The sequence below is a fragment of the Lolium rigidum genome, chromosome 7 (genome assembly GCF_022539505.1).
Source record: "Lolium rigidum isolate FL_2022 chromosome 7, APGP_CSIRO_Lrig_0.1, whole genome shotgun sequence".
NCBI lineage: Eukaryota > Viridiplantae > Streptophyta > Magnoliopsida > Poales > Poaceae > Lolium > Lolium rigidum.
The window spans coordinates 132,910,414-132,924,034 of record NC_061514.1 but is presented as its reverse complement, the minus strand read 5'-3'; positions in this window follow the sequence as shown (position 1 = coordinate 132,924,034).

Below are 13,621 nucleotides of genomic sequence, written 5' to 3'. Positions count from 1 at the left end.
CTTTATTTTATTGCATTGTTGTGCCAAGTAAAGTCTTTGATAGTAAAGCCAATACTAGATTTGGATTATCGCGAGAACAGATTTCTTGCTCGTCACGAATTTGAGCAGATAGTCTACGTAGAAAAATCAAAAAATCTGCCAATTTACGTGCGTGATCCCCAGATATGTTCGCAACTTTCATTCAATTTGGGCATTTTCATCTGAGCAAGTCTGGTGCCACTTTAAAATTCGTCTTTACGAACTGTTATGTTTTGACAGATTCTACCTTTTATTTCGCATTGCCTGTTTTGCTTTGTTGGATGGATTTCTTTGTTCCATTAACGTCCAGTAGCTTTGTGCAATGTCCAGAAGTGTTAAGAATGATTATGTCACCTCTGAATATATGAATTATGCACTGACCCTCTAATGAGTTTGTTTCGAGTTTGGTGTGGAGGAAGTTTTCAAGGGTCAAGAGAGGGGATGATACAATATGATCAAGAAGAGTGAAAAGTCAAAGCTTGGGGATGCCCCCGTGGTTCATACCTGCATATTTTAAGAAGACTCAAGCGTCTAAGCTTGGGGATGCCCAAGGCATCCCTTCTTCATCGACAACTTATCAGGTTCCTCTAGTGAAACTATATTTTTATTCTGTCACATCTTATGTGCTTTACTTGGAGCGTCTGTTTGTTTTTATTTTTGTTTTTGTTTGAATAAAATCGGATCCTAGCATTCTTTGTTTGGGAGAGAGACACGCTCCGCTGTTTCGTATGAACACATATGTTCTTAGCTTTATCTTTAATGTTCATTGCGAAATTTGAACTACTTCATTCATTGTTATATGGTTGGAAACGGAAAATGCCGCATGTGGTAAATGGTTTAATGTCTTGAATAATGTAATACTTGGAAATTGTTGTGCTCATATAGATCATGTTTAAGCTCTTGCATCATGTACCTTGTACCCATTAATGAATAACTATATAGAGCTTGTTAAAATTTGATTTGCATGATTGATCTCTAGAGTCTAGATATTTTCTGGTTGAGGTGTTTGAACAACAAGGAGACAATGTAAAGTCTTATAATAGTTACAATATGTTCATATGTGAGCTTTGCTGCACCTTTTATACTTGAGTTTGCTTCAAACAACCTTGCTAGCCTAGCCTTGTATTGAGAGGAATTCTTCTCGTGCATCCAAATCCTTGAGCCAAAAACTATGCCATTTGTGTCCACCATACCTACCTACCACATGGTATTTCTCCACCATTCCAAAGTACATTACTTGATTGCTACCTTTAAAATTTCTATTCTTTGCCTTTGCAATATATAGCTCATGGGACAAATAGCCTTAAAAACTATTGTGGTGAAGAATATGTACTTATGTGTCTATTTCTTAATAAGTTGCTTGTTGAGCGGTAACCATGTTTCTGGGGACGCCATCAACTTTTACCTTTGTTGAATATCATGTGAGTTGCTATGCATGTTCGTCTTGTCTGAAGTAAGAGCGATTTTCATGATCAAATGGTTTGAGTATGCATAATGTTAGAGAAGAACATTGGGCCGCTAACTAAAGCCATGATTCATGGTGGAAGTTTCAGTGTGGACAACTAATCCTCAATCTCTTATGAGAATATTAATTGTTGTTGAATGCTTATGCATTAAAGAGGAGTCAATTATCTGTTGTCTATGTTGTCCCGGTATGGATGTCTAAGTTGAGAATAATCAAAAGCGAGAAATCCAATGCGAGCTTTCTCCTTAGACCTTTATACAGGAGGCATAGAGGTACCCCTTTGTGACACTTGGTTGAAACATATGCTATGCAATGATAATCCGTGTTAATCCAAGCTAATTAGGACAAGGTGCGAGCACTATTAGTATACTATGCATGAGGCTTGCAACTTATAAGATATCTTATACATAACACATATGCTTTATTACAACCGTTGACAAAATTGTTTCTTGTTTTCAAAATGAAAAGCTCTAGCACAAATATAGTAATCAATGCTTCCCCTCGCGAAGGGCCTATCTTTTACTTTATTGTTGAGTCAGTTTACCTATTCTATCTATCCCAGAAGCAAACACTTGTGTCAACTGTGTGCATTGATTCTTACATGTTTACCTATTGCACTTGTTATATTACTTTGTGTTGACAATTATCCATGAGATAAATATGTTGAAGTTGAAAGCAACCGCTGAAACTTATATCTTCCTTTATGTTGCTTCAATGCCTTTACTTTGAATTTATTGCTTTATGACTAACTCTTATGCAAGTCTTATTGATGCTTGTCTTGAAAGTATTATTCATGAAAAGTCTTTGCTATATGATTCATTTGTTTACTCATTGTCTTCACCATTGCTTCGAATCGCTGCATTCATCTCATATGCTTACAATAGTATGATCAAGATTATGATAGCATGTCACTTCAGAAATTATCTTTGTTATCATTTACCTACTCGAGGGCGAGTAGGAACTAAGCTTGGGGATGCTTGATACGTCCCAAACGTATCTATAATTTCTTATGTTCCATGCTACTTTTATGATGATACTCACATGTTTTATACACATTATATGTCATTATTATGCATTTTCCGGCACTAACCTATTGACGAGATGCCGAAGAGCCAGTTGCTGTTTTCTGCTGTTTTTGGTTTCAGAAATCCTAGTAAGGAAATATTCTCGGAATTGGACGAAATAAACGCCCAGGGTCCTATTTTTCCACGAAGCTTCCACAAGTCCGAAGAGTAAACGAAGTGGAGCCACGAGGTGGCCAGACAACAGGGCGGCGCGGCCCAAGCCCTGGCCGCGCCGGCCTGTTGTGTGGGCCCCTCGTGACGCCCCTCGACCTGCCCTTCCGCCTACTTAAAGCCTTCGTCGCGAAAACCCCGATGACCGAGAGCCACGATACGGAAAACCTTCCAGAGACGCCGCCGCCGCCAATGCCATCTCGGGGGATTCAGGAGATCGCCTCCGGCACCCTGCCGGAGAGGGGAATCATCTCCCGGAGGTCTCTTCATCGCCATGATCACCTCCGGATCGATGTGTGAGTAGTTCACCCCTGGACTATGGGTCCATAGCAGTAGCTAGATGGTTGTCTTCTCCTCATTGTGCTATCATGTTAGATCTTGTGAGCTGCCTATCATGATCAAGATCATCTATTTGTAATCCTACATGTTGTGTTTGTTGGGATCCGATGAATATTGAATACTATGTCAAGTTGATTATCAATCTATCATATATGTTATTTATGTTCTTGCATGCTCTCCGTTGCTAGTAGAGGCTCGGCCAAGTTGATACTTGTGACTCCAAGAGGGAGTATTTATGCTCGATAGTGGGTTCATGCCTCCATTAAATCTGGGACAGTGACAGAAAGTTCTAAGGTTGTGGATGTGCTGTTGCCACTAGGGATAAAACATCGATGCTTTGTCTAAGGATATTTGTGTTGATTACATTACGCACCATACTGATGGCGTGTATTTCACACGTTCGTTGGGCAACCCCAAGAGGAAGGTATGATGCGCACAGCAGCAAGTTTTCCCTCAGAAAGAAACCAAGGTTTATCGAACCAGGAGGAGCCAAGAAGCACGTTGAAGGTTGATGGCGGCGAGATGTAGTGCGGCGCAACACCGGGGATTCCGGCGCCAACGTGGAACCTGCACAACACAACCAAAGTACTTTGCCCCCAACGAAACGTGTGAGGTTGTCAATCTCACCGGCTTGCTGTAACAAAGGATTAACCGTATTGTGTGGAAGATGATTGTTTGCAGAGAAAACAGTAAAAACAAGTATTGCGAGCAGATTTGTATTTCAGTATTAAAGAATGGACCGGGGTCCACAGTTCACTAGAGGTGTCTCTCCCATAAGACGAACAGCATGTTGGGTGAACAAATTACAGTTGGGCAATTGACAAATAAAGAGAGCATGACAATGCACATACATATCATGATGAGTATAGTGAGATTTAATTGGGCATTACGACAAAGTACATAGACCGTCATCCAACCGCATCTATGCCTAAAAAGTCCACCTTCGGGTTATCATCCGAACCCCCTCCAGGTATTAAGTTGCAAGCAACGGACAATTGCATTAAGTATGGTGCGTAATGTAATCAACAACTACATCCTTAGACATAGCATCAATGTTTTATCCCTAGTGGCAACAGGCACAACACAACCTTAGAACTTTCGTCACTCGTCCCGGTGTCAATGCGGGCATGAACCCACTATCGAGCATAAGTACTCCCTCTTGGAGTTAAAAGCATCTACTTGGCCGGAGCATCTACTAGTAACGGAGAGCATGCAAGATCATAAACAACACATAAGCATAACTTTGATAATCAACATAACAAGTATTCTCTATTCATCGGATCCCAACAAACGCAACATATAGAATTACGGATAGATGATCTTGATCATGATAGGCAGCTCACAAGATCCGACAATGATAGCACAATGGGGAGAAGACAACCATCTAGCTACTGCTATGGACCCATAGTCCAGGGGTAGACTACTCACACATCACACCGGAGGCGACCATGGCGGCGTAGAGTCCTCCGGGAGATGATTCCCCTCTCCGGCGAGGTGCCGGAGGCGATCTCCTGGACCCCCGAGATGGGATCGGCGGCGACGGCGTCTCTGTAAGGTTTTCCGTATCGTGGCTCTCGGTACTGGGGGTTTCGTCACGGAGGCTTTAAGTAGGCGGAAGGGCAAGTCAAGAGGCGGCACGGGGGCCCCACACCACAGGGCCGCGCGGCCAAGGGGGGGCCGCGCCGCCCTAGGGTTTGGCTCCCCCGTGGCCCCTCTTCGTCTCTCCTTCGGACTTCTGGAAGCTTCGTGAGAAAATAGGCCCCTGGGCTTTGATTTCGTCCAATTCCGAGAATATTTCCTTACTAGGATTTCTGAAACCAAAAACAGCGAGAAAACGACAATCGGCACTTCGGCATCTTGTTAATAGGTTAGTTCCGAGAAAATGCACGAATATGACATAAAGTGTGCATAAAACATGTAGATAACATCAATAATGTGGCATGGAACATAAGAAATTATCGATACGTCGGAGACGTATCAGCATCCCCAAGCTTAGTTCTGCTCGTCCCGAGCGGGTAAAACGATAACACGGATAATTTCTGGAGTGACATGCCATCATAATCTTGATCATACTATTTGTAAAGCATATGTAGTGAATGCAGCGATCAAAACAATATGTATGACATGAGTAAACAAGTGAATCATAAAGCAAAGACTTTTCATGAATAGTACTTCAAGACAAGCATCAATAAGTCTTGCATAAGAGTTAACTCATAAAGCAATAATTCAAAGTAAAGGTATTGAAGCAACACAAAAGAAGATTAAGTTTCAGCGGTTGCTTTCAACTTGTAACATGTATATCTCATGGATATTGTCAACATAGAGTAATATAATAAGTGCAATAAGGAAGTATGTAGGAATCAATGCACAGTTCACACAAGTGTTTGCTTCTTGAGGTGGAGAGAAATAGGTGAACTGACTCAACATTGAAAGTAAAAGAATAGTCCTCATAGAGGAAAAGCATCGATTGCTATATTTGTGCTAGAGCTTTGATTTTGAAAACATGAAACAATTTTGTCAACGGTAGTAATAAAGCATATGCATCATGTAAATTATATCTTATAAGTTGCAAGCCTCATGCATAGTGTACCAATAGTGCCCGCACCTTGTCCTAATTAGCTTGGACTACCTGGATTATCACCGCAATACATATGCTTTAACCAAGTTTCACAAAGGGGTACCTCTATGCCGCCTGTACAAAGGTCTAAGGAGAAAGCTCGCATTTGGATTTCTCGCTTTTGATTATTCTCAACTTAGACATCCATACCGGGACAACATAGACAACGAGATAATGGACTCCTCTTTTAATGCTTTAAGCATTTGACAACAATTAATTCTTTTCTCATTAGAGATTTGAGGATGTTTGTCCAAAACTGAAACTTCCACCATGAATCATGGCTTTAGTTAGCGGCCCAATGTTCTTCTCTCACAATATGCATGCTCAAACCATTCAACTCAGTGTAAATCGCCCTTACTTCAGACAAGACGAACATGCATAGCAACTCACATGAAATTCAACAATGAGTTGATGGCGTTCCCCCAGTAAACATGGTTATCGCACAACAAGCAACTTAATAAGAGATAAAGTGCATAATTACATATTCAATACCACAATAGTTTTTAAGCTATTTGTCCCATGAGCTATATATTGCAAAGGTGAATGATGGAATTTTAAAGGTAACACTCAAGCAATTTACTTTGGAATGGCGGGAAAATACCATGTAGTATAGGTAGGTATGGTGGACACAAATGGCATAGTGGTTGGCTCAAGTATTTTGGATGCATGAGAAGTATTCCCTCTCGATACAAGGTTTAGGCTAGCAAGGCTTATTTGAAACAAACACAAGGATGAACCGGTGCAGCAAAACTCACATAAAAGACATATTGAAAACATTATAAGACTCTACACCGTCTTCCTTGTTGTTCAAACTCAATACTAGAAATTATCTAGACCTTAGAGAAACCAAATATGCAAACCAAATTTTAGCATGCTCTATGTATTTCTTCATTAATGGGTGCAAAGCATATGATGCAAGAGCTTAAACATGAGCACAACAATTGCCAAGTATCACATTACCCAAGACATTTATAGCAATTACTACATGTATCATTTTCCAATTCCAACCATATAACAATTTAACGAAGGAGAAACTTCGCCATGAATACTATGAGTAGAAACCAAGGACATACTTGTCCATATGCTACAGTGGAGCGTGTATCTCTCCCATAAAGTGAATGCTAGGATCCATTTTATTCAAACAAAACAAAAAACAAAAACAAACCGACGCTCCAAGAAAAAGCACATAAGATGTGATGGAATAAAAATATAGTTTCAGGGGAGGAACCTGATAATGTTGTCGATGAAGAAGGGGATGCCTTGGGCATCCCCAAGCTTAGACGCTTGAGTCTTCTTGATATATGCAGGGGTGAACCACCGGGTGCATCCCCAAGCTTAGAGCTTTCACTCTCCTTAATCATGTTGCATCATACTCCTCTCTTGATCCTTGAAAACTTCCTCCACACCAAACTCGAAACAACTCATTAGAGGGTTAGTGCACAATATAAATTGACATATTCAGAGGTGACACAATCATTCTTAACACTTCTGGACATTGCATAATGCTACTGGACATTAGTGGATCAAAGAAATTCATCCAACATAGCGAAAGAGGCAATGCGAAATAAAAGGCAGAATCTGTCAAAACAGAACAGTTCGTATTGACGAATTTTAAAATGGCACCAGACTTGCTCAAATGAAAATGCTCAAATTGAATGAAAGTTGCGTACATATCTGAGGATCATGCACGTAAATTGGCATAATTTTCTGAGCTACCTACAGGGAGGTGGACCCAGATTCGTGACAGCAAAGAAATCTGGAACTGCGCAGTAATCCAAATCTAGTACTTACTTTTCTATCAACGGCTTAACTTGGCACAACAAAACACAAAACTAAGATAAGGAGAGGTTGCTACAGTAGTAAACAACTTCCAAGACACAAAATAAAAACAAAGTACTGTAGGTAAAAACATGGGTTGTCTCCCATAAGCGCTTTTCTTAACGCCTTTCAGCTAGGCGCAGAAAGTGTGTATCAAGTAACATCGAGAGATGAAGCATCAACATCATAATTTGTTCTAATAATAGAATCATAAGGTAACTTCATTCTCTTTCTAGGGAAGTGTTCCATACCTTTCTTGAGAGGAAATTGATATTTAATATTACCTTCCCTCATATCAATAATAGCACCAACAGTTCGAATAAAAGGTCTTCCCAATATAATGGGACAAGATGCATTGCATTCAATATCCAAGACAACAAAATCAACGGGAACAAGATTATTGTTAACGGTAATGCGAACATTATCAACTTTACCCAAAGGTTTCTTTGTAGAATGATCAGCAAGATTAACATCCAAATAACAATTTTTCAGCGGTGGCAAGTCAAGCATATTATAAATTTTCTTAGACATAACAGAAATACTTGCACCAAGATCACATAAAGCATTACAATCAAAATCTTTAACCTTCATCTTAATGATGGGCTCCCAACCATCCTCTAGCTTTTTAGGAATAGAGGCTTCGCGCTCTAGTTTCTCTTCTCTAGCTTTTATGAGAGCATTTGTAATATGATGCGTGAAAGCCAAATTTATAGCACTAGCATTAGGACTTTTAGCAAGTTTTTGCAAGAACTTTATAACTTCAGAGATGTGGCAATCATCAAAATTCAAACCATTATGATCTAAAGCAATGGGATCATCATCCCCAATGTTGGAAAAAATTTCAGCAGCTTTATCACAGGCAATTTCAGCGAGTTTTAGCGGTTTCGAGCAGTTTTTCGCGCTTTGCATTAGAAGTGGAAACATTGCTAACACCAATTCTTTTATTAGTATGAGTAGGAGGTGCAGCAACATGTGTAGCATTAGCATTACTAGTGGTGGTAATAGTCCAAACTTTAGCTATATTCTTCTCTTTAGCTAGTTTTTCATTTTCTTCTCTATCCCACCTAGCACGCAGCTTCAGCCATTAATCTTATATTCTCATTAATTCTAACTTGAATGGCATTTGCTGTAGTAACAATTTTATTATGATAATTCTCATTAGGCAAAACTTTTGATTTCAAAAGATCAACATCAACGACAAGACTATCGACTTTAGAAGCAAGTATATCAATTTTACCAAGCTTTTCTTCAACAGATTTGTTAAAAGCAGTTTGTGTACTAATAAATTCTTTAAGCATGGCTTCAAGTCCAGGGGGTGAATTCCTATTATTGTTGTAAGAATTTTCATAAGAATTACCATAGCCGTTGCCATTATTATAAGGATATGGCCTATAGTTGTTACTAGAATTGTTCCGGTAAGCATTGTTGTTGAAATTATTATTTTTAATGAAGTTTACATCAACATGTTCTTCTTGTGCAACCAATGAAGCTAACGGAACATTATTAGGATCAATATTAGTCCTATCATTCACAAGCATAGACATAATAGCATCAACCTTATCATTCAAGGAAGAGGATTCTTCAACGGAATTTACCTTCTTACCTTGTGGAGCTCTTTCCGTGTGCCATTCAGAGTAGTTGATCATCATATTATCAAGAAGCCTTGTTGCTTCACCAAGAGTGATGGACATAAAGGTACCTCCAGCAGCTGAATCCAATAAATTCCGTGAAGAAAAATTTAGTCCCGCATAGAAGGTTTGGATGATCATCCAAGTAGTCGATCCATGGGTTGGGCAATTTTTAACCAGAGATTTCATTCTTTCCCAAGCTTGAGCAACATGTTCAGTATCTAATTGTTTGAAATTCATTATGCTACTCCTCAAAGATATAATTTTAGCAGGGGGATAATATCTACCAATAAAAGCATCCTTGCATTTAGTCCATGAATCAATACTATTCTTAGGCGGAGATAGCAACCAATCTTTAGCTCTTCCTCTTAATGAGAAAGGGAACAATTTTAGTTTAATAATATCACCATCTACATCTTTATATTTTTGCATTTCACATAGTTCAACAAAATTATTAAGATGGGCAGCAGCATCATCAGAACTAATTCCAGAAAATTGATCTTTCATAACAAGATTCAGTAAAGCAGGTTTAATTTCAAAGAGGTGGAGCAATAGGTGTGCATAAGAAATCATTATTATTTGTGGTTGTGAAGTCACACAACTTAGTATTTTCAGCGTTGGCCATTTTAGCAACAGTAAATAAAGCAAACTAGATAAAGTAAATGCAAGTAAACTAATTTTTTTTGTGTTTTCGATATAGCAAACAAGATAGCAAATAAAGTAAAACTAGCAACTAATTTTTTTGTATTTTGATTTAGTGCAGCAAACAAAGTAGTAAATAAAACTAAGCAAGACAAAAACAAAGTAAAGAGATTGAGAAGTGGAGACTCCCTTGCAGCGTGTCTTGATCTCCCGGCAACGGCGCCGGAAAAGAGCTTGATGGCGTGTATTTCACACGTTCGTTGGGCAACCCCAAGAGGAAGGTATGATGCGCACAGCAGCAAGTTTTCCCTCAGAAAGAAACCAAGGTTTATCGAACCAGGAGGAGCCAAGAAGCACGTTGAAGGTTGATGGCGGCGAGATGTAGTGCGGCGCAACACCGGGATTCCGGCGCCAACGTGGAACCTGCACAACACAACCAAAGTACTTTGCCCCCAACGAAACAGTGAGGTTGTCAATCTCACCGGCTTGCTGTAACAAAGGATTAACCGTATTGTGTGGAAGATGATTGTTTGCAGAGAAAACAGTAAAAACAAGTATTGCAGCAGATTTGTATTTCAGTATTAAAGAATGGACCGGGGTCCACAGCTCACTAGAGGTGTCTCTCCCATAAGACGAACAGCATGTTGGGTGAACAAATTACAGCTTGGGCAATTGACAAATAAAGAGAGCATGACAATGCACATACATATCATGATGAGTATAGTGAGATTTAATTGGGCATTACGACAAAGTACATAGACCGTCATCCAACCGCATCTATGCCTAAAAAGTCCACCTTCGAGGTTATCATCCGAACCCCTCCAGCATTAAGTTGCAAGCAACGAGACAATTGCATTAAGTATGGTGCGTAATGTAATCAACAACTACATCCTTAGACATAGCATCAATGTTTTATCCCTAGTGGCAACAAGACAACACAACCTTAGAACTTTTTGTCACCGTCCCGTGTGTCAATGCGAGCATGAACCCACTATCGAGCATAAGTACTCCCTCTTGGAGTTAAAAGCATCTACTTGGCCAGATCATCTACTAGTAACGGAGAGCATGCAAGATCATAAACAACACATAAGCATAACTTTGATAATCAACATAACAAGTATTCTCTATTCATCGGATCCCAACAAACGCAACATATAGAATTACATATAGATGATCTTGATCATGATAGGCAGCTCACAAGATCCGACAATGATAGCACAATGGGGAGAAGACAACCATCTAGCTACTGCTATGGACCCATAGTCCAGGGGTAGACTACTCACACATCACACCGGAGGCGACCATGGCGGCGTAGAGTCCTCCGGGAGATGATTCCCCTCTCCGGCAGGGTGCCGGAGGCGATCTCCTCGGATCCCCCGAGATGGGATCGGTGGCGACGGCGTCTCCGGAAGGTTTTCCGTATCGTGGCTCTCGGTACCGGGGGTTTCGTCACGGAGGCTTTAAGTAGGCGGAAGGGCAAGTCAAGAGGCGGCACGGGGCCCCACACCACGGGCCGCGCGGCCAAGGGGGCCGCGCCGCCCTAGGGTTTGGCTCCCCCGTGGCCCCTCTTCGTCTCTCCTTCGGACTTCCGGAAGCTTCGTGAGAAAATAGGCCCCCGGGCTTTGATTTCGTCCAATTCCGAGAATATTTCCTTACTAGGATTTCTGAAACCAAAAACAGCGGAAAACAAAGAATCGGCACTTCGGCATCTTGTTAATAGGTTAGTTCCGTAAAATGCACGAATATGACATAAAGTGTGCATAAAACATGTAGATAACATCAATAATGTGGCATGGAACATAAGAAATTATCGATACGTCGGAGACGTATCACATACTTAATGCAATTGTCTGTTATTTACAACTTAATACCGGAAGGGGTTCGGATGATAACCTGAAAGTGGACTTTTTAGGCATAGATGCATGCTGGATAGCGGTCTATGTACTTTGTCGTAATGCCCTGATTAAATCTCATAGTACTCATCATGATATATGTATGTGCATTGTTATGCCTTCTTTATTTGTCAATTGCCCAACCGTAATTTTTTCACCCAACATCTCGTTATCTTATGGGAGAGACACCACTAGTGATCCGTGGACCCCGGTCCTATTCTTTACATCCGAAATACAATCTATCGCAATTGTTCTTTACTGTTCTTCGCAAACAATCATCATCTTCCACACTATACATCTAATCCTTTGTTACAGCAAGCCGGTGAGATTGACAACCTCACTGTTACGTTAGGGCAAAGTTCTGTGATTGTGTTGTGCAGGTTCCACGTTGGCGCCGGAATCCCTGGTGTTGCGCCGCACTACACTCCGCCGCCATCAACCTTCAACGTGCTTCTTGACTCCTACTGGTTCGATAAACCTTGGTTTCTTACTGAGGGAAACTTGCTGTTGTGCGCATCACACCTTCCTCTTGGGGTTCCCAACGGACGTGTCAACTACACGCATCACCGGCGGCCCCATGGCGAACGCCGCCGGCGTGACTGGCCGGCTGCTGTCGGCCTCGTCGTCGTTTGCGGATGGGAGAAACTCGCGCTTCGGGGCCATGGCGGCGCGGAAGCTCGAGCCCGCGCATGCGTGTGGCCGGAATGGAGAGTGGGGACTGGATAGGGACAGTCCCCCTCCCCCAGTCCACATTTAATAGGGCTGGGGCACCAACAGCTGGGCCAGCCACGCGGACTAGGTGGACACGCGAGGACGCCGCGTGCCATCCGCGGCCACGCAAACCCGGCCCAGATTTGGGCCGGGTTTGCGTCGTTCTGGACGCCGCGGCCGTCGGCTTTTGCGGTGCGTCCCCGCGTTGGGCTGCATTTTTGTCCGGCTGGACCCATCCGGACGCGCGGGCGCGGGATGGGTCGCCCCGTTGGAGATGCCCTTAGAGCATCTCGAGTCGCGTCCCCCAAAGCGTCCCCCAAAGCAATTTGGGGCGCGCCGAACGAAAAAACAGTTCCAGCCACGTCCCCCAAACCAATTTTTTGTCCAGCGCGCCCCGATACGGTGTCCGGCGCCCCGAGCCCGTCCCCGCCCCACAGGGGACGCACCGGGCACGCCGGACACAACGAAAAGCGAGGCGAAGGGACGCGGGCCCGACGCGTCAGCGACTCATTCAAGTTTGGACCTAACTGTCGCCTACCTCGCGGCGTAAGTTATTCACGCGTTGTGACACACGACGACATCTTTGCCTTAATGGCGACGGAGGGGCAGGCGAGACGTCTCGTCGGTGCTGCCAAGCTTCCACGCGTCGCCGGCGTTCGCACGCCACCGCCCGTTCCCGCGCTTTCTTCCCGCCTCTTCTCGCCTCTTCCCGCGCTTTCTTCCCGACGTCGGCGTCTATAAAAGGCCCTCCCGGCTCAATGGCAGCCACCACAGCCGCCGGCACCCCTTTCTCCGCCACAAACACAGCCCTCGTCGCTCCACCACCGTCTCCTCCACCACCAGTGCGCAATGACGAGCCGCCCCGGCGATGGCCAGTTCCCTCCACCGTCGTCTCCTCCAGCACCTCCTCCACCACCGGACTCGCAGTTCGGCATCGACGTCGCCGCCCGGGAAGAGCGGCGGCGAGGGATGGAGAACTGGCGTGCACATCGTCGGCAGCAGCGGGAGGCACTCGAGCAACAGGCCCACCAGCAGCGTGAGGCGGTGCATGCGACGGATGTAGCGGTGTTCAACGCCCTGGACCCGCAGCTCACGAGGCCGTGGCGGCAACAGCGTGGCACGAGGAGGCATTGGCGGACACCGTTGCGGCGTTCGACGCCTCGACGGCAGAAGAGGCGCGGCGGCGCCGAACGGAGGAGATGAGCCGGTGGTGGGTTGATGAGCGCCGCCGCCAGCGCGATGAGCGGGAGGCGCTG